The sequence below is a fragment of the Manis pentadactyla genome, chromosome 17 (assembly GCF_030020395.1).
Source record: "Manis pentadactyla isolate mManPen7 chromosome 17, mManPen7.hap1, whole genome shotgun sequence".
NCBI lineage: Eukaryota > Metazoa > Chordata > Mammalia > Pholidota > Manidae > Manis > Manis pentadactyla.
The window spans coordinates 66,293,133-66,319,812 of record NC_080035.1 but is presented as its reverse complement, the minus strand read 5'-3'; the positions used below and the strand labels follow the sequence as shown (position 1 = coordinate 66,319,812).

General features: G+C 47.4%; 1 long non-coding RNA gene across 1 annotated transcript; it reads left to right on the top strand.

Moving 5' to 3' along the window:
* Positions 1-24,918, top strand: LOC130681397 (uncharacterized). Its single transcript, XR_008994522.1, has 3 exons — positions 1-571; positions 2,948-3,115; positions 21,815-24,918. It is a non-coding gene; the product is annotated as an uncharacterized LOC130681397 (long non-coding RNA).
* Positions 24,919-26,680: the final 1,762 nt, after the last annotated feature.

Here is a 26,680-nt window from a genome sequence, read left to right as displayed (position 1 = left end):
GGCTGTAGCGATGAACGGCCCTCTGGCACTGGGCACTTCAGCACGTTGAGGCCCTTCTCTGTCTCCTCAGCTGTGCACGGGGAAGGCCCAGGTGAGTCGTTCATCTGCTCTGAAGACAGGAAAGGGCCTCCGCGCGGCCCTGTGCAGGTCTGTGGACTCCAGGCCACTGCTTGTCTGCGTGAACGGTGAGCATGGTGTGGCGGAGGTAACACACACAGAAAGCGGAGCCAGACCAATAGCAACCTGCACGCACATGAGCAGAAAATGCATACAGAGGCCATATCTCTTGGGGAGTTTGCATTGTAAAATGTCATTATAGGAAATCTGGGGGAAACACAAGAGAAAGAAGCAATCATTTGGAGTGCCATCCACTGGACAAAACCATGGTGAACATTTTTGCCATATTTTCTTTGAGAACTTTCTTGGAAAAAGTGTATCACCTAGGACACCTTACCATGCCTCAGGTGGGGATGGATGAATGTCACTGACCCTGGACAAGCATCACTTGATTTCTTCTCATCCTCTGTCGGGAGAACTTACCACAGCCCACCTGATAATCTCTGTTAGACATGTGGGTTTTATATTTTTCACTATTATAAATAATGCTACCCTATAATGAATATTTTTGGGCATAAGGATTTTTTCCACACTTCGAATTTCTTCCTTTGGGTAAATTCCCAGAGATAGATTATTGGAATGAGGGTTGTTTTTAAGACTCCTGATACATATTACCTGGCTCACCTGACACTAGCCCAGTGCTTTTAGTTAAATAAGATTTATTCAAGTATTGAAACAATTGTGTTTTGTTGAGAGTTTTGGGGAGGAGTTTCTTCTACTTTGCAGAGATGCTAAATAAATAGTACAACACTTGGTGTTTAAGAGTCTGCTGTGAGGGTTATGTTTTTTTCCTGTATTTATGGAAATACTTTGTGCATCCAAACACAGGGTGCTGGGAAAGAGGCTCAGAAAGAAGTGAGCCTAAGTCCCCATGAGTGAGGGCCAGCACCCCAGGGGCCCCGAGGCACCAGCCAGATCAGACCTAATGCTCATGGGGCAGATGGGAGGGGCACACGGCCCAAATGCATGGTGCAGAAGAGGCACAAAGCATGCCCACCTCGCTGTGGCGGGACAGTGGGCAGCCCTTCATGCCCGCCAGGGCTCACACTGAAGAAACAGAGGGCTCGCAAGAGCTCTGACATTTTCTCCAGGAGCTCTGCTCTGGTTTTCAGTGATTTGTTGCTTCCAGGTTGAACAGCTCAATATGTTTTGTTTCCTGAACCAACCCTGCAGGTTCCGCAGAGCAGAAGAGAAGCGGGGAGGTGCTCGGGCAGCAGTGGGGGTGCAGGCCCCTGGCGCCAGGCCTGGGCAGATGTCGCCCCACTCCTGCCAAATCGGAGGCCCTGTGATGCCCTGGCGGCTTCCAGTGGACAGGGTCCCCGCTGTTCTGCCCGAGGTCCTTAATCGTGGAGGAGAGGCTTCCATCCTCCTCCAGCCTGTGGGTGGTCATGATGAAGTCCAGTCCTGCCCTGCTGGGGCCCAAGGTCCCATGAGTGAAGATGCGTTCTTGTTCCAGCCCCTTTCAAGTTTGGAATAAGTGCCCCAGGTCCCGTGAGCCTCGCGTGGACAGCTCAGAGCACCTGAATCCCGGCTTTGCTGTGAGCACCGAGAACGTAGCTCAGTGCGGGAGAGAATGCTGGGACATGTGCTGCTCAGTTTTGAAGCTGCCCCAGCACTGACCCCTCTCAGGGACGGCCTCCCGCTACGGGGTCTCACGCATCTCCCACTGGGGTGACCACGGATCTTGCCTGGAGAAGCTCCGAACCTCAGGCTCCCACACCTGCTCTTTCTTCACATGCTCTTCCCATGGATTATTCTGAACCACCCCTGGAGCCTCCTGTGCAGGTTTCTCAGGGCTGCAGACACACTAACAGCAGGAAGCTGTGGACACTCGATCTAGAAAGTGGTCAGGAAATCAGGGCCCCGCACCCTGACTCAGCCTTGGCATGAACCCCCCACCAGCAAACTGGGCATGTGCACACTTGGGTACATCCCTTTCGGCTGCTCTGTGATGGGAGGAAGGCGAGGAGGGAGTGCGGGAGACTGGGGGCCACATTTCCTCCTGAGAACTAGAACCTTCTGTAGAATCGCAGTGCGCACTGCGGGAAAGGGGCCAGGCAGAGTGCAGACGCCGTCCAGCTCCTCCAAGTTCAAAACCAGGCCAAACTGACCTTTGGCGGAAACGTGGGTGCCTGGCTGCGTCTGGCAGGTGGTTGGGCGTACTGAGCAGGGGCACCCTGTACCTTGTCAGGATTGAGGGTCACACAGGACTCTCAGCTTTGCAAATCGTACAACTTGTTACACGTAAACTTTACCTCCAAAGCCCTACCACCCAGAGATGGCTTGACCAAAACGCCCAACTCAGCCCTGCTAAGAACTTCCAGGGTCTTTCCTCTAGGCTGGCTTCTCGCACCCAAACTAAACTCTACTTAAAGCTCTAGCGTGTCGGGTAGCTCTTTGAAAACGGTTTCATTCCAAACAGCTTTCTTCTCTTCGCTTCCTGGGCTGGGCTTTGTAAACAGTGAAATAGACAGTAACCTCAAAAACAAGCCTGCTAGCCTTCCATCTTTTCCCCTTGATCGTTCGTCTGAAAACAGTCTCTTAACTGCAGGGAAGCAGCGTGTGGGGCCACCCCCAACCCTTCTCCACCCACACAATTCACCACTCTACAGATGTTACACAAACAGGGTCTTGGGTCCATGCCTCTAAGCCTGGCTTCCTCCCTCAGCCTACAACTGCTGAGACCCACTTGTGGGTGTAAGCTGGTCCATGGTGTGGACAGACAGGTGTTCTCTACTCAGGGTGAAGGACATCGGAATTGCTTCCAGTTTTTGCTATTGCAAATAAAGCTTCTACAAACTTATGTGTGAACATGGTTTTATTTTTCCAGAGTAAATGCCAAGGAGTGTGACTGCTGTTGTATGGCAAGTGAGAAGCAGCCCCACTCTTCTCCAAGGCAGCCTACCTGCCACTCCACCCGAGGAGCAGAGAGAGGTCTGGTTCGTCAGCGTCCTCACCTGCATGGTGCTGTCATCGTCTATCTTGGCCATTCTGACAGGTGTGTGTAATCTCTCGTTTTTTTATTTGCATCTCCATCACTGCTGATGATACCCGTGAAGGGTCTGTTCATATCTTTTGCCAATTTTTAGGTAGATTGTCTGTTTTATTGCAGCTGAATTTAGAGAATTTTTCATATATTTTGGATGCAAGTCCTTTGTCAGATCTGTGATTTCCAAGTATTTTCTCTCAGTCTGTGACCTGTCTTTTCAGCCTCTTAATAAGATCTTTTGCAGAAGTTTCAACACTCACCTATTTCAATGACTTCACCCAGTCACTCAAGCCCACACCACCTACAGTAAGGCCCACCCCCCATTCTTCATATCCATTCCGTCCTTCCAACATTCAGACCCTTTGCTGAGCACCTACAATGTGAGGGACATGGAGTGTGCAGCCTGGCGAAGTCCACATGCAGAGAGTAATTGTGACTCAAGGGACCAGCAGGTGGGAGGGACCTGAGTCAGTCCTGGGTGGGGGTGCAAGACAGGGTTCCAGCGGCTGGAGCCCTTCACTAAGGTTGGAAGGATGGATGGAATGGGGCTGTGGTGGTTGAGTGGGGGAGAGGCCGGGGCAACATCCGAGGGCTGAGGCCCCAGGCTGGCTGCATGGAAACTTCAGTCCAGGCCCTGCCCTACGGCAACCTGTGGCATCACGGGTCAGAGGCCCCAGCTGCTCATAGACGCAGGCCTGGTGCTACCATCCCCTGCTGACTTCCCAGTGGGGAGCTGTGTGGATCAGGAGAGATGCCCCTGTAGGCCCGGAGGGAAGACTCACTCCTGGTCCATCTGCCACACCGACTGCCTCCCTTCCTTCTCCCTTCTCAGCAAAGCACACTGTCCCACCACCACAGAGTGGGACAAGGGGAGGAATGTACCAGCCACCGGTTCCATCTCTCCGCTCTCTGCAGCAGAGACCTTATTTTTTCTTCCAAGTTTTCCCATTTGATAACTGGTGATCTTAAATAGCAATCCGTGATTCTGAGATGAACAGCAGATTCTTGCTAGTGCGGTGTGAAGCCAAATTGGGTGTAGGCTGGAGTGCGTTGGCTCATCCGAGGCAGTTTAGCTGTCTTAGTGCCCCAAAGACATCCCTATAAAACAGGGTCTCCTATGAGGTGGCTCCAGAGCCAAGCCACACGTCTTTGCACTGCCAGGCAGCCCCCAGGCCCTTCTTCCAGGAGACACACTCCCCAGGGCCCTTGGCGCTCGCGCAGGTTGGGTGGTTTACAGCTGGGGAGGGAAAGGAGGTGGGTCATGGGAGTGGCAAACCAGATCTGATTCGGCTTTTCAAAGTCTGTGCCGCCCAGAATGACTCACTCAGCTTGACCTTGGACACCTCAGCTGTGGAACAGGAAGAGCACCGCTTACATAAGGCTTTATATTGAGGATTCAAAATAAAATACTTAAAAGATAAATTACTCAACAAATGATATTAGGGCAACCAATTTTCCATTTGGGTAGATCAAAACTCCTGCTCTGTACTCTTCATCCCATGTATTAAAACACATTTCAGACAGATCAAGGATTTCAATGTGAAAGAATAAAAAGAGAAACACAACAGAAGGAAATAAGGGCCCAGATTTTTGTAATCTTGGAATGAAGCTGCTCTGAGGAAAATTCAGATACAAAATCCAGGGGCACTGAAGAAAAGGCTGACAACCTTGACTCCATCACACTTTTTAAACTCTTCATGGAAAGAAGCATGATAAAGAAAAGAAAATCTGGAGGATGTTCGCTGTACTCAACACAGATGCCATCCCTCCAACATGAAAGGAACCTGGCGAAGTGCAGGCTGGCTCCACAGGGACCGTCATGAATTCTGGACACGGTACAGAACCAGTGCTCGCGGGCACCGGAGGGTCCGCGGGCAGGACATGCAGGGGTCCCGGTGGCAACAGGGCTCTGCATGCCCAGCTTTTGGACGTCAGTATCCAGACTCTGACATCCCCCTGGCTTTGCAAATTGTAACCACTGGAGAGAAACTGGGTAAAGAGTGGGTAAAATCTACGTTACTTTTTACAACTGAGTGTGAACCACCAATTATCTCAAAGTAAAAAGATTTAATTTAAAAAGTCAATTTTTGTAATTTACAGGATTATGGAATAAAGGATTCATTCACATGATCATCTCAGCAGATGCACAGAAAACATCTGACAAAATTTAACAAAGATTCAAAGATTCATGATTTAAAAAACACCCAGCAAACTACAAGAGCCAAAAACTAGGAGAACACAGCAAAATAGAGGGGAATTATCTCAACCTGATAAGGGGCATTTAAAAATCTACAGGTAATATAATGCTTACCAGTGAATATCAGACCACCCCCACCATTTATTTCCAGCATGTCCTGGAGGTGACACGCACAGCAATATGGCAAGAAAGACCTCCAGGTAAACAGAAACCTCACACCAATGGCTATGAGTCTATGTATCCGGTTCCTTTTGTCTGCCATGTCATATCAGCTCTCAACAAAAAGTTACAAGGCTAACTAAAGGCAAAAACACTGTCTAAACAGATACAACAAGCATCTGAACCAACTCAGATACGGCAGAGATTTTCAAATTATCAGACCAGGAATTTAAGATTACCACAATTATTGAGCAAAGGGCTGTAATGGGGAAAAAAAGACAATATACAGCAATAGATGGGAAATGTAAACAGAGAGCTGGGACCTCTAAGAAAGAATAAAAAGGAAATGCAAGAAATAAAAAAGCATTGTAACAGAAATGAAGACCTTGATGGACTCACTACTATGAAAGAATCAGTGGGTTTGAAGATATGTCCCAAAATATTTTGAGATTAAACAACACACTAAATAACAAATGGGTCAAAGAAAAAACTTCCAGGGAAACTAAAGAACTATTTTAAACTAAATGAAAATGAAAATGCAGCTTATAAAATCTGTGGGATGCAGCAAAAGCTGAAAGGGACCCTCAGGGCAAATGAAGGTCATATTAGACAAAAAGGAAGATCTGAATTCAATCGTCTAGGCTTTTGCACTGTGAGGAACAAGAAAAAAGATAAGCGAATTAAAGCCACAGTAAGACTAAAAGAAGTAATAAATCAATGGAATTGAAAACAGGAAAACAATAGAGAACAATCAACAAAACCGAAAGCTAGTTCTTTGAAAAGATCAATGAAATTGATAAACCTCTACCCAGAATCACCAAGAAAAAAAGAGAAGATACAAATTACTAGCATCAGAAATGAAAAGGAGGCCATCAGTACAGATCCTATGAACATTAAAAAAATAATAAAAGAATGTTGTGAACAGATCTATCCCCGCACATTTGAAAACCTACATGAAATGGACAAATTCCCTGAGAGACACAGGCCACCAGAATGCACACAGGGGGAGATGGATAATGCGAACAGGCTCATATCTACTAAAAAAATAGAATTAATAATGATCTTTCAAAACAGAAAGCACCAGACCCAGATGGTTTCACTGGTGAATTGTACCAAACATTAAAGGAATGAAATATACCAATTATCTGTAATCTACTATAGAAAATAGAAGCAGAGGTGATGTTTTCTAACTCATTGTATGAAGCCAACATTACACTAATATAAAAATCAGACAAAAACATTATAATAAATGTGAACATAGATGCAAAAATCCTCAACAAAACATTACCAAATTGAATTCAACAATGTATAAAAGGAACTATGCACCATGAACAGGTGGGACTTACTCCAGGTATGCAAGTCTGTTTGACATGTGAAAATCAATTAATGCAACCATCACATGGCAGGCTAAAGAGGAAACATCATATGAGCCCATCAGAAGGTACAGAAAAAGGATTTGATAAAACTCCAACACCCATTCATTTGTTATTCAAAAGTCTAATCAAACTAGAAGGGAACTTCTTCAACTTGATAAAGAACATCTACAAAAAAGTCAGCTAACATCATACTTCACGGCGAGACACTCAACGCCTTCTTCCTAAGAGCAGGACCAGGAAGACTTGGCATTGCCAAGGTGCCAGTTCTCCCCAACTTGATCTGCAGATTCAGTGCAATCCCAGTCAAAATCACAGGGCCCTATTTTGTGATTCTCAATAGACTGATTTTAAAGTTTATATGGACGGGTAAAAGATGCAGAATAGTCAATACAAATGTTGAAAAGAGCAAAGTCAGAGAACAGGTACTACCCGACTTTCAGATCTGCTTTGAAGCCACATTAACCAAGACCATGTGGTACTGGTGAGAAAGCAAATGGATCAATGGATCATAATGGACAGCCCAGAAATACAGCCACATAAACACAGCCACCTGATCTCTGACAGAGAAGAAAGGGTGGTCTCTTCAATACATGGAGCTGGAACGACTGGACATCCACATGCAAAAAAAAAAAAAGAATTAGACATGGAATTTAACCTAGGAAATTAAAGATTTTTGCTCTCAGAAAGACATTGTTAAGAATGAAGATAAGCCACATTCTGGGAGAAAATATTCGCAAGCTCACATCTGTAAAGGGCTGTCAAAATGTACCAAGAACTCTTAAAATTCAACAGTAAGAAAACAAATCACTGCTTTAAAGTGGGCGAGAGCTCCAGGGCTCTGGCTGGGCAGGGGCCCCTGCTCACAAAGGAGTGGATTAGACTCAGGAGTGACCGGGAACGACCTGGGACAGTGGCTTCTGAAGTGTCTGCTGGCCTCCGTCTGGTCCTGGGTCCAGGGTGGGGCTCACACAGCAGACCTTCCCCGGGGCTGCAAGCCGAGGTCAGGGTATGGCAGGGTCAGTTCAAGGGGCCTCTTGGACACTGTGCCCGCAGGGGGTGAGGACTCCTGCCAGGGAGGGCACTGGTCCCCCCTGGGCACCCTCATGACCTCATAAACCCTAGTCCCTCTCAAAGGCCTGTCCCTTGGCTCTGTCACAGAGGCCCCCACATGGACTTGGGGACACATTCAGGCCATGCCACCTATAAGCCCAGATGCTCAGCAGAAGGTTGAGTCTAGGGCTCAGCGTGGTTGAAACCTGAGTGGGGTTGACAGAGGCCTTCCTGCCTCTCCCTGAAGTGGCCTACCCTACATCCCTGACCAAGCGCCCCCTCATCAGCCCCGAGTGTTGGTGGGGCCCCCCTGAACACTGGGTGAGCCTCAAGGTCCTTCTCCCCAGCCACCCCAGCCCCCAACCCTGTCAGGCCCTGGCGCCAGGACCCTTCCAGCTTCCCATCCCAGTCCACAGTGAGGACTTTACCACCCCGGTAGCCTCAGACTGTGTGCACCACCACCTGAGACCTCAGAGCAGCCCCCACCCCCGACCTGTGGTCCCAGGCAGGCCCCCCACTGCTGGGAAGCCCCCGGGTCAGGCATCCGCCTCTCCAGAGCCTCGCTCCCCCTGCAGCCCACTTCCTCTATCCCACACAGGTGTCCCTGCTCCCTGGCCAGACTCCCAGAAAGGCAGGAAGGGGCCGCCCTCCCTGGCACATGGGCAGCCAGCTACGTCTCATCCCACTGTGGGTAGCACACACGAGCCCTGGGTTAAGATCCACCCTGGGGAAGGGTGAATGTGGGGAGGTTCTACGCATGGTTGCATGTGTTTTGCCCCTTGTCTGCAGTCTCTCTCTGGTTCCTGGAAAATAATGTGAACAGAAAGGAAGTCTGAATCCATGAGTGAGCGAGAGAACTGGGAGGGAGTTGAGGCCGAGGGCCAGGGTGGGCCAGCGCCTGAGAGGGCATCCCGCTGCAGGAGCAACCATGAGCACTGGACTCCGGGAGCCAGAAGGTCCAAGGGACGGGCTGCCCAAGTCAAGGAGAGGGTGCTGCGCCCCCATCGTGGCGAGGCAATGGCAGCTGTACCGTGACCACAAGCCCGGGGACTGACCCCCCACCCGCCGCAGCAGCCTCTGCCAGACAGCCCGCAACAGGTGCCAGGATGTCTGTGTTCTAAAAGCCATTCTCACCTGACATGCAAAAGCCATTCTCACCTGACATGCAGATTTTATCGTGCTGTCGCTTCTGTGCTTGACAACATTTGGTGGTTTATCTGAGCTTTATTTCAACATGTAAACTACAGCACAACAGAATCCCAGCGCACCATCTGAAGAGAGACCTGGACCTCCATCTGCCTTGGGAATATGTCTCTCTGACGCACAGTACATATTTTTACGTAGTTCGTGTGGTACCCTAAGTCATCCACATCCGATGCCCAGAACTGGGGAATATGTTACCTAGTCTGCAAGAGGGACTTTGCAACAGGATTAAGTTTCTGAGATGGGAGGTGACGTCGCCATCCAGGTGGGTCAATGCACCCACAGTCCTCACAAGGGAAAGAGGGCAGTGGGCGGTCAGGGCTGGAGTCTGGAAGGCGGTGCGCTGCCTGTTTGATAAAGGGGATGAGGCCGCGAGCCCAGAACGCAGCACCTTCAGAAACTGGGAAAGGCCAGGAGTGCCTGCTCCTGGAGCCCCCGAGGAAGCAGCCCTGGGACGCCTTTATGTTAGACTCCTGACCTCCGGAACGGTAAGAGTAAATCTGTGCTGTTTTAAGGCCCCCCAAAGGCTAATTCTTTCATTCAATAAATGCTCACTGGATGTCAGCTGTGGGCCAGGCCACGCAAGGGACATGACTGTGAACCCAACAGCCTAGAGCGTGGACGGTGGCTCACGTAGATGTCCCGCCACGGGATTCGGGTCCTAGGCTCATCACAAAGTCATACACGTTCAGGCAGCAGATTGGGCTGATGGTTGTGAGGGGCTGGGGTGTCGGGGGTGACACAGTCAGAAACACACAGACCCCAGGGAGGGTGTGCCCACGCCACGTGGCAGCAGCTCCTCTCAGAACAGCCCAACGTTGTGGCTGTCAACGAGGTCAGGTTCCAGCAGGACCTTTAGCGTCCTCTTCACAGGATGTGGCCACTCATGTTGACAAAACAGCCCAGCCTGGGCATGGGGCCCCTGTGCCCCTCCAGCCTGCACCCCACGCTCACAAAGCCTGCGTCATCTCAGCAGAGCACCCTGCCCTGCCCATGTGCTATTGCACATGAGGTTCAGATGCTGTCTCAGCTTAACTCCAAGACCTTTTCCAGTAAAGAAGCAAGTGGCTTCTGCCCACAGGAAAGAGGCCTTCAAAAGAGATTTCTATTTATACTTAACACTGTTTATTTAGCAGACAGTATCAATAAATATTCAGAACATGTAACTATTGTTTAAAATAGTCCTGTAATTAATAGCAAATAAATGGTATTAATATCAAACTATTCATAATATTAATGTTAATATTTATGGTGCATGTTATAACTGCTTCATAATTAAAATAACACTTTATTATTAAATTTCTGACATATATTAAAATATAAATTACTACATATTTAAGTAATATAGTTAATATATAAATGGCCTTAAAGGACATTAACCCATGTTGTAGGTGACCCAGCCACATTCCTCTTTTATTTTTTTTAAATAATTATTTTGTATTGAAGGGTAGTTGATGCACAGTATTACATTACATTAGTTTCAAGTGTACAACACAGTGGTAGAGCATTTATATACATAATTCTAGGTTCCAGCTATCACCCTACCAAGCTGTTACAATATCTTGACTATATTCCTTATGCTATACATTACATCCTGGTTACTTATTTATTTTACCATTGGAAGTCTGTTTTTTTTTTTTTTTTTTTGTGAGGGCATCTCTCATATTTATTGATCAAATGGTTGTTAACGACAATAAAATTCTGTATAGGGGAGTCAATGCTCAATGCACAATCATTAATCCACCCCAAGCCTAATTTTCGTCAGTCTCCAATCTTCTGAGGCATAACAAACAAGTTCTTACATGTAGAACAAATTCTTACATAATGAATAAGTTACATGGTGAACAGTACAAGGGCAGTCATCACAGAAACTTTCGGTTTTGCTCATGCATTATGAACTATAAACAGTCAGTTCAAATATGAATACTCATTTGGTTTTTATACTTGATTTATATGTGGATACCACATTTCTCTCTTTATTATTATTTTTAATAAAATGCTGAAGTGGTAGGTAGATACAAGATAAAGGTAGAAAACATAGTTTAGTGTTGTAAGAGAGCAAATATAGATGATCAGGTGTGTGCCTGTAGACTATGTGTTAATCCAAGCTAGACCAGGGCAATAAAACATCCACGTATGCAGAAGATTTCTCTCAGAACGGGGGGGTGAGGTTCTAAGCCTCACCTCTGTTGATCCCCAATTTCTCACCTGATGGCCCCCCTGCGACTGTGCCTGTCTTAGGTTGTTCCTCCCTTGAGGAATCTTACCCGTCTCTGGCTAACCAGTCATCTTCCGGGGCCATACAGGGAAATGTGAAGTTGGTAAGTGAGAGGGAAGCCTTATTGTTTGAAAAGGTTAGCTTTTTACTTCTTTGCATATTTATGCCCTGTGGCTTCTATGCCCAGCATTTGTCTTGAGGTATCTTTACCACTTGGAGGAGTTATGATACTCGGTAAATTTGATATGAGGCACGAATTCTATTTAAGGGTTGTAAATAGGAAGGAAGAAGAAAAGCTATAGAAGTAGCAGGCAGAAGAAAACATGGGAAGATTGATTATTTCTTTGACATATCTTCTTGTAGAGTAACTTCAGCGTATATAGGTTTTAAGCTACTACTTAAATTGCGCACACACATTAACATAATAGGAGTATAGTTACATAACCAAAGCATATCTGTAATTACCAGCCATCTCCAGTGAAACCAAGAAAACCATTAAGGCACCTTAGGCATTTGTGAAAACTTATCTATGATATGGTGGATATTGTCCAACTGAACTTGAACAGTCTGAGAGAAATCAGACAAATTAAAACAACCCTTTCCTGGGGACTGTTCACATGCCATATGTTCTTTTAACACTAAATAGTCTGTAGTTGTAAGACTTTGGAGCGCTACAATTTGCACTTCTCCAAATTCTTGGTTGAGTTCCAACAGTATAGATCCAGTCAAATTTGTTGTTTTACTGTATGCACAGGCCAGCTTAGATATCTCCTTCCTCATTCCCATGGCAAGTCCAGGAACTGGTGGGATGAGTGCATCTACAGCTGTAGCAGTGCGTGGATCTTTGTTGGGGTTTTTTGATGATCATCTTCTGGCATGAGTCTTCCAGAGAGTGCAGATGTTGGAAGTTCTTTTTCATGTCGTATCTTAGTTCATTTTCGGGGTAGCCCAATTAGGCTTTGATCCTCTGTATAAACACAAACAGACCCTTTGCCTACACTTTTATATGCACTTTACACCCTTGTGTAGAACTCGTTGGAGGTTACCACACAGGAACTGCCCTTTTTTTTTTTTTTTTTTGCTTTGTTTTTGGTATCACTAATCTACACTTACATGACGAATATTATGTTTACTAGGCTCTCCCCTATACCAGGTCTCCCCTATAAACCCCTTTACAGTCACTGTCCATCAGCATAGCAAAATGTTGTAGAATCACTACTTGCCTTCTCTGTGTTGTACAGCCCTCCCTTTTCTCCTACGCCCCCATGTATGTTAATCTTAATACCCCCCTACTTCTCCCCCCCTTATCCCTCCCTACCCACCCATCCTCCCCAGTCCCTTTCCCTTTGGTACCTGTTAGTCCATTGTTGAGTTCTGTGATTCTGGTGCTGTTTTGTTCCTTCAGTTTTTCCTTTGTTCTTATATTCCACAGATAAGTGAAATCATTTGGTATTTCTCTTTCTCCGCTTGGCTTGCTTCACTGAGCATAATACCCTCCAGCTCCATCCATGTTGCTGCAAATGATTGGATTTGCCCTTTTCTTATGGCTGAGTAGTATTCCATTGTGTATATGTACCACATCTTCTTTATCCATTCATCTATTGATGGACATTTAGGTTGCTTCCAATTCTTGGCTATTGTAAATAGTGCTGCAATAAACATAGGGGTGCATCTGTCTTTCTCAAACTTGATTGCTGCATTCTTAGGGTAAATTCCTAGGAGTGGAATTCCTGGGTCAAATGGTAAGTCTGTTTTGAGCATTTTGATATACCTCCATACTGCTTTCCACAATGGTTGAACTAACTTACATTCCCACCAGCAGTGTAGGAGGGTTCCCCTTTCTCCACAGCCTCGCCAACATTTGTTGTTGTTTGTCTTTTGGATGGCAGCCATCCTTACTGGTGTGAGGTGATACCTCATTGTAGTTTTAATTTGCATTTCTCTGATAATTAGCGATGTGGAGCATCTTTTCATGTGTCTGTTGGCCATCTGTATTTCTTTTTTGGAGAACTGTCTGTTCAGTTCCTCTGCCCATTTTTTAATTGGGTTATTTGTTTTTTGTTTGTTGAGGCGTGTGAGCTCCTTATATATTCTGGACGTCAAGCCTTTATCGGATGTGTCATTTTCAAATATATTCTCCCATACTGTAGGGATCCTTCTTGTTCTATTGATGGTGTCTTTTGCTGTACAGAAGCTTTTCAGCTTAATATAGTCCCACTTACTCATTTTTGCTGTTGTTTTCCTTGTCCGGGGAGATATGTTCAAGAAGAGGTCACTTATGTTTATGTCTAAGAGGTTTTCGCCTATGTTTTCTTCCAAGAGTTTAATGGTTTCATGGCTTACATTCAGGTCTTTGATCCATTTTGAGTTTACTTTTGTATATGGGGTTAGACAATGGTCCAGTTTCATTCTCCTACATGTAGCTGTCCAGTTTTGCCAGCACCACCTGTTGAAGAGACTGTCATTTCGCCATTGTATGTCCATGGCTCCTTTATCAAATATTAATTGACCATATATGTCTGGGTTAATGTCTGGATTCTCTAGTCTGTTCCATTGGTCTGTGGCTCTGCTCTTGTGCCAGTACCAAATTGTCTTGATTACTATGGCTTTATAGTAGAGCTTGAAGTTGGGGAGTGAGATCCCCCCTACTTTATTCTTCTTTCTCAGGATTGCTTTGGCTATTCGGGGTCTTTGGTGTTTCCATATGAATTTTTGAATTATTTGTTCCAGTTCATTGAAGAATGTTGCTGGTAGTTTCATAGGGATTGCATCAAATCTGTATATTGCTTTGGGCAGGATGGCCATTTTAACGATATTAATTCTTCCTAGCCACGAGCATGGGATGAGTTTCCATCTGTTAGTGTCCCCTTTAATTTCTCTTAAGAGTGACTTGTAGTTTTCAGAGTATAAGTCTTTCACTTCTTTGGTTAGGTTTATTCCTAGGTATTTTATTTTTTTGGGTGCAATTGTGAATGGAGTTGTTTTCCTGATTTCTCTTTCTGTTGGTTCGTTGTTAGTATATAGGAAAGCCACAGATTTCTGTGTGTTGATTTTGTATCCTGCAACTTTGCTGTATTCCGATATCAGTTCTAGTAGTTTTGGGGTGGAGTCTTTAGGGTTTTTTATGTACAGTATCATGTCATCTGCAAATAGTGACAGTTTAACTTCTTCTTTACCAATCTGGATTCCTTGTATTTCTTTATTTTGTCTGATTGCCGTGGCTAGGACCTCCAGTACTATGTTAAATAACAGTGGAGAGAGTGGGCATCCCTGTCTAGTTCCCGATCTCAGTGGAAATGCTTTCAGCTTCTCGCTGTTCAATATAATGTTGGCTGTGGGTTTATCATAGATGGCCTTTATTATGTTGAGGTACTTGCCCTCTATTCCCATTTTGCTGAGAGTTTTTAACATGAATGGATGTTGAACTTTGTCAAATGCTTTTTCAGCATCTATGGAGATGATCATGTGGTTTTTGTCTTTCTTTTTGTTGATGTGGTGGATGATGTTGATGGACTTTCGAATGTTGTACCATCCTTGCATCCCTGGGATGAATCCCACTTGGTCATGGTGTATGATCCTTTTGATGTATTTTTGAATTCGGTTTGCTAATATTTTGTTGAGTATTTTTGCATCTACGTTCATCAGGGATATTGGTCTATAGTTTTCTTTTTTGGTGGGGTCTTTGCCTGGTTTTGGTATTAGGGTGATGTTAGCTTCATAGAATGAGTTTGGGAGTATACCCTCCTCCTCTATTTTTTGGAAAACTTTAAGGAGAATGGGTATTATGTCTTCCCTGTATGTCTGATAAAATTCTGAGGTAAATCCATCTGGCCCGGGGGTTTTGTTCTTTGGTAGTTTTTTGATTACCGCTTCAATTTCGTTGCTGGTAATTGGTCTGTTTAGATTTTCTGTTTCTTCCTGGGTCAATCTTGGAAGGTTATATTTTTCTAGGAAGTTGTCCATTTCTCCTAGGTTTCCCAGCTTGTTAGCATATAGGTTTTCATAGTAGTCTCCAATAATTCTTCGCATTTCCGTGGGGTCCGTCGTGATTTTTCCTTTCTCGTTTCTGATACTGTTGATTTGTGTTGACTCTCTTTTCTTCTTAATAAGTCTGGCTAGAGGCTTATCGATTTTGTTTATTTTCTCGAAGAACCAGCTCTTGGTTTCATTGATTTTTGCTATTGTTTTATTCTTCTCAATTTTATTTATTTCTTCTCTGATCTTTATTATGTCCCTCCTTCTGCTGACCTTAGGCCTCATCTGTTCTTCTTTTTCCAATTTCGATAATTGTGACATTAGACCATTCATTTGGGATTGCTCTTCCTTTTTTAAATACGCTTGGATTGCTACATACTTTCCTCTTAAGACTGCTTTTGCTGTGTCCCACAGAAGTTGGGGCTTAGTGTTGTTGTTGTCATTTGTTTCCATATATTGCTGGATCTCCATTTTGATTTGGTCATTGATCCATTGATTATTTAGGAGCATGTTGTTAAGCCTCCATGTGTTTGTGAGCCTCTTTGCTTTCTTTGTACAGTTTATTTCTAGTTTTATGCCTTTGTGGTCTGAAAAGTTGGTTGGTAGGATTTCAATCTTTTGGAATTTTCTGAGGCTCTTTTTGTGGCCTAGTATGTAGTCTATTCTGGAGAATGTTCCATGTGCACTTGAGAAGAATGTATATCCCGCTGCTTTTGGATGTAGAGTTCTATAGATGTCTATTAGGTCCATCTGCTCTACTGTGTTGTTCAGTGCTTCCGTGTCCTTACTTATTTTCTGCCCAGTGGATCTATCCTTTGGGGTGAGTGGTGTGTTGAAGTCTCCTAGAATGAATGCATTGCAGTCTATATCCCCCTTTAGTTCTGTTAGTATTTGTTTCACATATGCTGGTGCTCCTGTGTTGGGTGCATATATATTTAGAATGGTTATATCCTCTTGTTTGACTGAGCCCTTTATCATTATGTAGTGTCCTTCTTTATCTCTTGTTACTTTCTTTGTTTTGAAGTCTATTTTGTCTGATATTAGTACTGCAACCCCTGCTTTCTTCTCACTGTTGTTTGCTTGAAATATGTTTTTCCATCCCTTGACTTTTAGTCTGTACATGTCTTTGGGTTTGAGGTGAGTTTCTTGTAAGCAGCATATAGATGGGTCTTGCTTTTTTATCCATTCTGTTACTCTGTGTCTTTTGATTGGTGCATTCAACCCATTAACATTTAGGGTGACTATTGAAAGATATGTACTTATTGCCATTGCAGGCTTTAAATTCGTGGTTACCAAAGGTTCAAGGTTAGCCTCTTTAGTATCTTACTGCCTAACTTAGCTTGCTTATTGAGCTGTTATATACACTATCTGGAGATTCTTTTCTTCTCTCCCTTCTTGTTCCTCCTCTCGATTCTTCATATGTTGGGTGTTTTGTGCTGTGCTCTTTCTAGGAGTGCTCCCATCTAGAGCAGTCCCTGTAAGATGTTCTGTAGAGGTGGTTTGTGGAAAGCAAATTCCCTCAGCTTTTGTTTGTCTGGGAATTGTTTAATCCCACCGTCATATTTGAATGATAGTCGTGCTGGATACAGTATCCTTGGTTCAAGGCCCTTCTGTTTCATTGTATTAAATATATCATGCCATTCTCTTCTGGCCTGTAGGGTTTCTGTTGAGAAATCTGACGTTAGCCTGATGGGTTTCCCTTTATAGGTGACCTTTTTCTCTCTAGCTGCCTTTAACACTCTTTCCTTGTCCTTGATCTTTGCCATTTTAATTATTATGTGTCTTGGTGTTGCCCTTCTTGGATCCTTTCTGTTGGGGGTTCTGTGTATTTCCGTGGTCTGTTCGATTACTTCCTCCCCCAGTGTGGGGAAGTTTTCAGCAATTATTTCTTCTAAGATACTTTCCATCTCTTTTCCTCTCTCTTCTTCTTCTGGGACCCCTATAATACGGATATTGTTCCTTTTGGATTGGTCACACAGTTCTCTTAATATTGTTTCATTCCTGGAGATCCTTTTGTCTCTCTCTCTGTCAGCTTCTATGCGTTCCTGTTCTCTGATTTCAATTCCATCAATGGCCTCTTGCATTCTATCCATTCTGCTTATAAACCCTTCCAGAGTTTGTTTCATTTCTGTGATCTCCTTTCTGGCATCTGTGATCTCCCTCCGGACTTCATCCCATTTCTCTTGCGTATTTCTCTGCATCTCTGTCAGCATGTTTATGATTCTTATTTTGAATTCTTTGTCAGGGAGACTGGTTAGGTCTGTCTCCTTCTCTGGTGTTGTCTCTGTGATCTTTGTCTGCCTGTAGCTTTGCCTTTTCATGGTGATAGGAATAGTCTGCAGAGCTGGGACGAGTGACGGCTGGAAGGACTTCCTTTCTTGTTGGTTTGTGGCCCTCCTCTCCTGGGAGAACAGCGGCCTCTAGTGGCTTGTGCTGCGCAGCTGCGCGCAGACAGGGCTTCTGCTTCCTGCCCGGCTGCTATGGAGTTAATCTCCGCTGTTGCTGTGGGCGTGGCCTGGCTCGGGCAGCTGCTCCAAAGTGGTGGAGTCGCGTTGGAGCAGGAGCTGCTGGGAGGCTATTTATCTCCGTAAGGGGCCTCCCTGCTCCCTGCAGCCCAGGGGTTAGGGTGCCCAGAGATCCCGGATTCCCTACCTCTGGATTAAGTGACCCGCCCTGCCCCTTTAAGACTTCCAAAAAGCACCCGCCAAAACAAAACAACGCCCACCAAAAAAAAGAAAAAAAAAATTTTTTTTAATTAAAAAAAAAAAAAAAAGGTGTTCGTTCGTTTTTCTTTATTCTCCGGTGCCAGCCTCAGGCCTCTGCTCACCGGTCTTTCTGCCCTGTTTCCCTAGTATTGGGGTCCCTATCCCTTTAAAACTCCCAAAAAGCGCTCGCCAAAACAAAACAGCAAAAAAGCAAAAAAAAAAAAGGTCGCGCGCTTTTCTTATGCCCTCTGTCGCCCAGCCTCCAGTGCCTGCTCACTGTTCTTGCTGCCCTGTTTTCCTAGTATCGAGCGCCCTGCGCTCTGGCCCGGATGGCGGGGGCTGGGTGCTCGGCAGTCCTGGGCTCCGTCTCCCTCCCGCTCTGCCTGCTCTTCTCCCGCCGGGAGCTGGGGGGAGGGGCGCTCGGCTCCCGCGGGGCCGGGGCTTGTATCTCACCCCCTTCGCGAGGCGCTGGGTTCTCTCAGGTGCGGATGTGGTCTGGATATTGTCCTGTGTCCTCTGGTCTTTATTCTAGGAAGGGTTGTCTTTGTTATATTTTCATAGATATATGTTGTTTTGGGAGGAGATTTCCGCTGCTCTACTCACGCCGCCATCTTCTGCCCCTCTCCACATTCCTCTTTTAATACCTGTGGACATCCAGTTACTTAAATTCTCTTTGAACCATCTTATCAACTTTCTGGTTGCTTCATTAATGAGTTAATAACTCCTGGACACTTGTTCATTCTATATTTGCACGAGACTCGGGTCTTGAAATTTTTGAAACTATGCTTTGTCATCCCTGTGAGCAGAACCCTCAGCTGCAGGTGGGTCGGGGCAGGACACGCCCAGTGGAGCTGCAGGGCCACAGGCCTGCAGGTCCCACAAAGCCTTTCCCAGCTCTGCCCTCCTGCCGCCCAGTGCCGGGCCAAATGTGCCCGCGTATCAGTGCTGAAGTCCTGCCCGGTTGCTCAGAATGACCTCAGGGAGGTTGCAGATGGAATTAGTCAGCATAAGGCCGTACTGGGGTGGGTGGCCTGGCCATGTGGCCGGGTCCTCCTCTGAAGAGAGGTGAAGCTGTGGGGAGTGTCTCTGGCAAGCACCCCACACAGATGCCAGAAGCCACGAACGGGCAGCTCATCCTGGGCCTCTGGAGGGAGCCACCCAGCACCCTGGATCTGGAGTTTGCCCCCAGATTGAGGACAGACTTCCATGTCACAAGCCACCTGGTGATGGTCCTGGGTTCCTGTGGCCCCGGGACACAGACACACCCGACAAGCCGGACCTCTAAGGCTGGGCATCTGGCGGGCTGTCCTTGAAGGTCAAAGCTGGCTGTGTGCCGAGCTGGCGGGTGCCTGGTGCTGCTACGCAGGTCTGGACACTCTCCACGCCGTATTTCCAGACCTCTTCAAGCTCTGGGTCAAACTGGTTTTTTTAAATTAACTGAAGCGAAGCCCATCAGTTGTTTAGAATGCAAGGCTCAGCGGACAGCACTTCCGGGAGATGGGATGATTCACAGGACTCCCTGGGCAGAGTTGTGGTGATGCTTCGCCAGCACCCAGGATCCAGTGTCTGCCAACACCAGTGGGTGGGCTAGAGCCAAGGTCATCTCCCGGCTAGCTCGTTCACCTCCCCTGCCACGCTGTGCTGGCTTATGCACAGCTGTGAGAGGCCAGTCTACTGTGTCCCCTCTGCCGCCAGACAGAGGGCCAGCCCCCACCCCATCCCGCACGCTGCACCCCCCTCCCAGGTCAGAGGGGCCCAGCCTGGGGGACCACTGACTGGGATTCACTGAACACCGTCCCTCATCTACTGCGAGGCCTGGAGGGTTCCGGGGACTCGTGGACCTGCTGGGTGACTGTCAGCGACCAAGCAGGCCTCCCGGGCTCAGCCAGGCTCCCCATGAGGATTCTCCCTGGGCGCAGCACAGCCCTTCCACGGCACAGAGCCCAAGGCGAGGCCTGAGGTGACCACAGTCCTGACGACCTCGGGCTCCCTCATGGCCCCGGGTCTCGGCTTGGGGTTCATCAGCACTTTCTCCAGGAAAAGTCCACAGCCACCTGACTCCTCCCATGTGAACTGCACAAGCCACCCCAGTCTTCAGAGACAGTGGCTGGGGAAGATGGCCACTGGTGTGAGTTTCTAGATGAATAAGCTAACATGTGACCTTTCAAAGGGCCTGACGGCCGTTACAGAGCAAGGAAAAAGGTGATCTGGCCATGCATCCCAGCAAAGCATCCTGACCCCCTTTGTCATCAGGCCTTTTAACCTGAGGCCCAAATCAGGCTGTGCCCACCAGGAGAGACCCCGGGGACGTTTTCACGGGAGCGTGCGGCGGGTGGGGTGGGCTGCCTCATTCTGCCGCAGCCCTCAGGTTCCCACCAAAGTCCTCCTTGTGTAAGGGCTCCTGCTCTCCCTTGGGGGGCTGCTTGACCTGTAAATTATATTTGTCATGACAGTGAGATATGCTTACTGCAAGAAAGTCAGTAACTGCAGAAATCAAAAGGGGAACTTTCCCTCCCTTGCCCGCAGGTGACTGCTGCCAGCAGTGTCCCCAGGCATGTCTGTGGCCTGACAGTCACCACCGTGGTGTTTTCTGCACATGTGTGCACTATGGGGCCCCCTGCTTCTTACATTTTTGCCCAGGATGAGCCCCGGAGGCCCCATGCCAACTAGCCTGAGACTCCCCCTGGCTCACCACCAGATGGGGCCCTGCCCTTGGGGGGGTGTCTCTCGGCTCTGTGAGCCTGGGTGCTCAGGGTTCCCTGCTCTGGCCTGTCTTGGTGACACTTCACAGTCGTCCACGTGCCCCCAGGGGGCTCCCAGCGCTTTCCAGGCTGGACCACCAGTGGGTGGGATGGGATGGCACAGCAGGCCCACCGCCTGATGCTTGCCTTCTGCTCTGACATCAAAGCAGAGACCAGAGGCCCCTGGGCTGTGCAGCCATGGCTGAGCTCAGCCAGCCACCACACTCCCCAGGGGATGCAGTATGTGGCCCCCAAGTCCAGATTCTCACCTCCCAGGAAGGTAGCTCAGGTGCAAAGTGAAGACTCGTGGCCTATGTCCCAGGGCCACCAGGTATGAAGCAGGAACACCACCATGAAACACACAGCATCCTCAGGAGCTGGCCGCGCGTGAGCTGCTGTCACAGCGGTGGGCACGCCCCCTCCTTGGTCCCGACCCGGTCACCCCTCCTCTGAAGCCCCTGAGCTTCCGTACATGCTTTCTTCTGGTGCTTGAGGGGGTCAGACAGGGTGCTGGAGGAGCCCTAGGCCAGTCTGCTGACCAGCATCCCTCACGGAGGCCCAGGGCTGCTTGTGGTCTGAGGTGGCCTCGGGGCTGGGAAGTGTGCGCACATTGGCCTTAGAGGGTGGTGCTGACGCTTGCATTGTGCAGACAATCCCACATAAATTGCACCCACATAAAATGTCACACGTGCCTCTGTTGATAAACTTGGAACAGGAGAAAAAGGGGGAGGAGGGTGAGGGGTCTGTGCTCCGGCTGGGGCATCTGGCCCTCTCTGGCAGCACGGGGACACGGGGGCTTCTGGGGCTGAAGCACCATGGGACTGCTGTGGTCTGGATGAGACGATCCTTCCAGCCCTGAGCTCAGCCGTGGCCACTCGACCCAGGCCCTAGGAGCCTCTGGTTTCCACCTAGATGCCAAAGCAGAAGACAAGCGTTAGGTGGTAGCTGGGATGCCCTGTGGCTTGGGTCATAGCACTTAGACGTCTGGCTCCTGTGACGTCAGGCATAAGGCACCGCTTTGCAGGTCAGAAGCCCCAGAGCATTGCTGTCACCCACCAGGCACCTCTCCCTTCCTTTTCCTAAGGCTGCAAGATAGTGTTTGTGGATGGGCAGCAGGAAAACACGCGAGGGACCTCAGAGCACAGGACATCCCTGCCGGGATCCTCGTGAGGATCAAAGTCACAAAGCCTTGTCACTCGGGGTGTCACTCGACAGCATGCGAGGGCCTGCTCACCACGTTCTGAGGACCAGGTCCCACCCAGCGCCCTGGGCAAGGCGACCTTGGGACCCCACTCCACAGCCAAGCCACAGGCCGGCCCGCTTTCAGCGCTGGGCTGGCTGGTGTCTCACCATGGAGATGGTGGTCAGCAGCCCAGGATCTGCTGTCAGATCTTTGCCTGATCTGCTGAAGCATCTTTGCCTGTGTCCTCCTCCTCTAAGCAAGGCTTGGCAGCAGAGGCAGGTACATGGCTGCATGGGCAGCATGCCTCTTTTGGGGTGCGGCACGCAGCCCCCAATGAACATGGTCTCCTGAGTCCGGCCGGCATGGCCTGCCATGCCGGTGTGGTCCCTGGTTAGCTTGTCATCTGTCCACTAGGGAGGATCCCACATCTGGTGTCACCCCTCCCTGTGGCCCAGGTGACTCACAAGGCAGACCACAGGATGGTGTATCCGAATGAGTGTGAAAGGGCCGCGCACCCCCAGCCTGGCTGCCCGCCTCCCAGGGGACAGCCACAGACCCAGGAGCCAATGTACTGGACGGCACACACGGAGGCGACGCAGGTGAGACGGGTGATCGCACGCTGTCTGCGGTCCGACTCTGTGACCCTGGGGTCAGTAGGGTAGGAAGCAGAGGTTGGCAACCACATCTCTGACATCCTGGGATAGCACGTCCCTTCAGGAGGTCCCGGAAATGTCACTATTTCAGCAAATGACAACTAAACAGATGGTCGGTATTATGCTAGGATGTCGGGAGCCACAAACATGAAAGAAGGGAGACTGAGGGGGTGAGGAAAACCTCACACAAGTGGGTGCACACAGCACCCACCCCGTCCCACGGGCACGAGGGTCCCAGGGCCCCTGCCTTTCACAGGCTCCTCTCAGACGCAGCCCTGCTCCGAGCACCTCGCGCCTCCTGACCGGCTCAGCTGCTTCCCTGCGCCTGATTCCACCAGCCCACCACTCCTGCCCTGGGCCCTGGACCCTGGCCTTCCTGGGGCCAGGCTGCCCTCATAGCCTGGGGAAACAGAAGCTGACAACCCCCAGGCCTTCCCAGGGCCCGGCCACCAAGGACAAAGGGGGACACCGGCGGCTGTGTCATGGTTACTATGCTTTGCTTTAACATCCAGCTGAAGTGGGTTCAGAGTTACTTAGCTAAGGAAATTCATCTAGGATACTAAATGGATATAAAAATAATATTTTCTAACAGGTTTGCAAAATATATATATGTCTTTGTCACAATAATAAAATTAGAACCCACCTGCAGTTCTGTGGGGCAGTGGATGGGGAACCCAACACCCCCTGCCTGCCCGCTGAGACAGGGGCACCAGATGTCACAGTCCAGCTCCCAGTAACGTTTCCTATGAGCTGTGGGTGTGCAGCAAAGGGCTTATCAAGCCCTACAAAGCAATTTCAGGGCTTCAGACTTTTCAGACATACTTCTAAGCCAACTTACATATTTTTCTAACAAATAGTTTTATCGGCCAGAAGGGGAAAAAATGTTCTGAATAAAAGTTATTGTTCTGGAAGCTCTATAAACTGTGAACTCTGCAATCACGGCACAGTTATCTACACCTCCAATACACAAAGCTATTCTTCTAGATAAGGGCCATCTGTTGCATTTGTCCGCCCAGCAACTTTTCCCTTTTGGAGCTCTGCCCACCCCACAGGCTGCTGATCATGCAGCACATTTCAGTGCGCACACTCACGTGGCCACAGCTCAGGCATGGGAGACCGGCTGCACCAGGCCACCCAGACTCACACCTGAATTCCAGCTGCCCTGGAACGCATGTGTGTCCTCTGGATGTGTGGATATGTGCCATTCCTGTGCTGCCAAAGGAAAGGCTGACTGCAGAAAAGCAGGTCCCTGTGAGTGGAAGCTGAGTCCGGGCACACTGGATGCTGGGGTCCATGAGGCCTGGTCTTCTCCATCATCCCAACCAACACAATCCCATTTGCGCTGGTTTCTGTACATGCGGGACGCACCGATTAGCCCACAACTGAAATTTGCACGTCCAGCCAGTCACCCCTGGCCTCATGCTCTGTCCCAAGTGCAAGTGCACCAGGACAACTGTGGCAATAGTCACGCTCCACAGCACTGCCCCAGTCACCCCTGCTCTCGGCACCCCAAGGCCTGCAAGTCTCAGAGCTTGCTGGAAGCCCAGGTGGCCCCAGCTCTGTCCTGGGCCTGGTACCGTCGGGTGTCTGCCCCCACAGGCTTCCTGTGGGACAGCTCGTCCTTCAGTTCTTGTGTGCAAGACCTGAATATGGGAAAGTTCTGGATTGAACTCATACCTGGTAAGTGAACTAAAGACATTTGGAGACATGCAACGGCTGAGAGAAGGCATCACCAACAGGCCTGTGCTCGAGACCCTTGAAGGGCTTTAGGACAGTGACACCAGATGGACTCAGGATCTCCTCAAAGGGACAGCACAGGACATGGTGAGAAGATGGGTAAGCAGAACAGAGTTTTTCTTATTATCTAAGTACTTTTAAAAGAATTTCTTATAGCAAAAACAATGGCAGTGTATTATAAGGCTTCTGCCAAATTCAGGTGCCCACTAAAGTCAGCTGGCAGTGTGAGACAGCACAGCAGTTACAGGGAATAAGCCAATGATGGAAATAAAATTGGATCACAAAAAATACTCGTTAATCCTAAAGAAGGCAGGAGAAGAAAGGGAAGAATGGACTAGTAGAGAATGAATAACTGGGTAATAGATTTGGACCCAATCATACCAATAATCATATTAAGTGAAAATGGTTAAAATACCCCAATTAAAAGGCAGATATCGTCATGCAGGAGAAAACCTCTCTACTGCCTAGTTTTAAAGAAACCACTTTAAAGAGTCAAACAGAGTTAAACAAGGGGAAAGATATGCCATGAAGACACTAATCAAAAAAAAGGTGGCGTAGCTTTCTTAATAACCAAATGAATTTCTAAGCAAACAACAGTAAATTAATGAGGATAAAGGGGCCATAAGTACGTAACAATCCTAAGCATGTGTGAACCAAATAAAAGAAGTTCAAAATACATGAAGCAAAGCACAGTGGAACTGTCAGAAACAGACAAACCCATACTTACAACCGGGGATTTCAACACTCCATTCTCAGTGATTCGTGGACAGTCAGGGAGCAGGAGACTCGACAGCGTCTGCACCCAGCCTGACCTGGGCACAGCCACGGAGCATCCCATCCCACAGGGGCTCAACACACATTCCTTTCAAGAGCATGTTTACCAAAATAGGCTCTGCTGTGGCCACAAAACCAGTTTCAATGAGTTAAAAAAGATTAAGTCATACCAGCATATTTTTTTTCCACAATAAATTAAATTGTCATTTGATAACATAAAGGTATCTGGAAACTTCCCAAATTGTTGGAAACTAAAGAACACATTTCTAAATAACCCACGGGTCAAAGAAAATATCAAAGAAAATTAGTATTTTGAACTGGGTGAAAATGACTGAAACAAACGTGGGATTCAGAATGTGTAGGATGCAGCTACAGGTGTACTGAAGAGAAAGTCATAGCCCCAAACATCTACAGACGGGACAGCACAGGACATGCTAACATAGCAAAAACAATGGCAGTGTATTATAAGTCTCGACTTAGAGGTTTTTCACTTTACCATGGTACAAAAGCAATCTGTGTTCAGTAAAAACCATACTTTGAATTTTGATTTTTATCTTTTCTGGGCTAGCGACTTGCAGTAGGACCCTCTCTGTGATGCAGGGAAACAGCAGCACATGGTCATGAGGTCCACAGCCATTCTGTTCTTTACTCCAGGACAGCATTCAATATGTTACATGAGCTGTTCAACATCTATCATGAAATAGGTTTTGTGCTGGATGACTCTGCCAAACTGTAGGCTAATGAAGTGTTCTGAGCATATTTAAGGTGGGCTAGGCTAAGCAGCAGTGTTCAGTAGGTTAGGTGTATTAAATACATTTTTAATTTATAACATTTTCAACTTGAAATAGGTTTGTCAAGATGGAGAGAAGAAGCTAGACCTCAAGTCAGGTCAGTGATCTCACCTTCCATATTAAGAAACTAGATAAAGCAGAGAAAATGAAATTCAATGTAAACAGAAAAAAATACTATGAAAATTAGACTGCATAGTGATAAAATAAAGAACAGAAAAATAATAGAGAAATATCAATAAATCCAAAAGCTGGGTATTTGGGATCAAGAAGTTTGTTGACTCTAGCCAGAGTGATCAGGACGAAAGGAGAAAAGGCACAAACTATCAATATCAGGACTCAGGAATGAGAGGCATTGTCACTGTGGCTCTACAGATGTTAAAGGGCTATTGTGGGACGAGCTTATGACAATGTATTCAACAACCTAGGTGAAGAAATAGATAACCTGATAGCCTTATATCTAGTAAATAAATTGAGTCACAGGTAAAAACCTTCCCAGAAAGAAACCTCCAGGTCTGTATAGCATCACTGATGAATTCTGCCAGTCACTGAGGAAGAAATTACACAAATTCTATACAAACTCTTCTGTGAAACTGAAGAGGAGGAAATATTTCCAACTCATTCTGTAAGGCCAGCATTTCTTGGAGACTGAAACAGATATAGTAGAAGAAAATACCCTCATAACCACGGGTGCAAAGATTCTTAACAAAATTTTTGCAAATTGAATCAAACTAATTTAAAAGGGTAATAAATCGTGACCAAGTGGGGTTCATCCCAGGGAAGCAGGGTGGATTTAACATTGGAAAATCAACCAA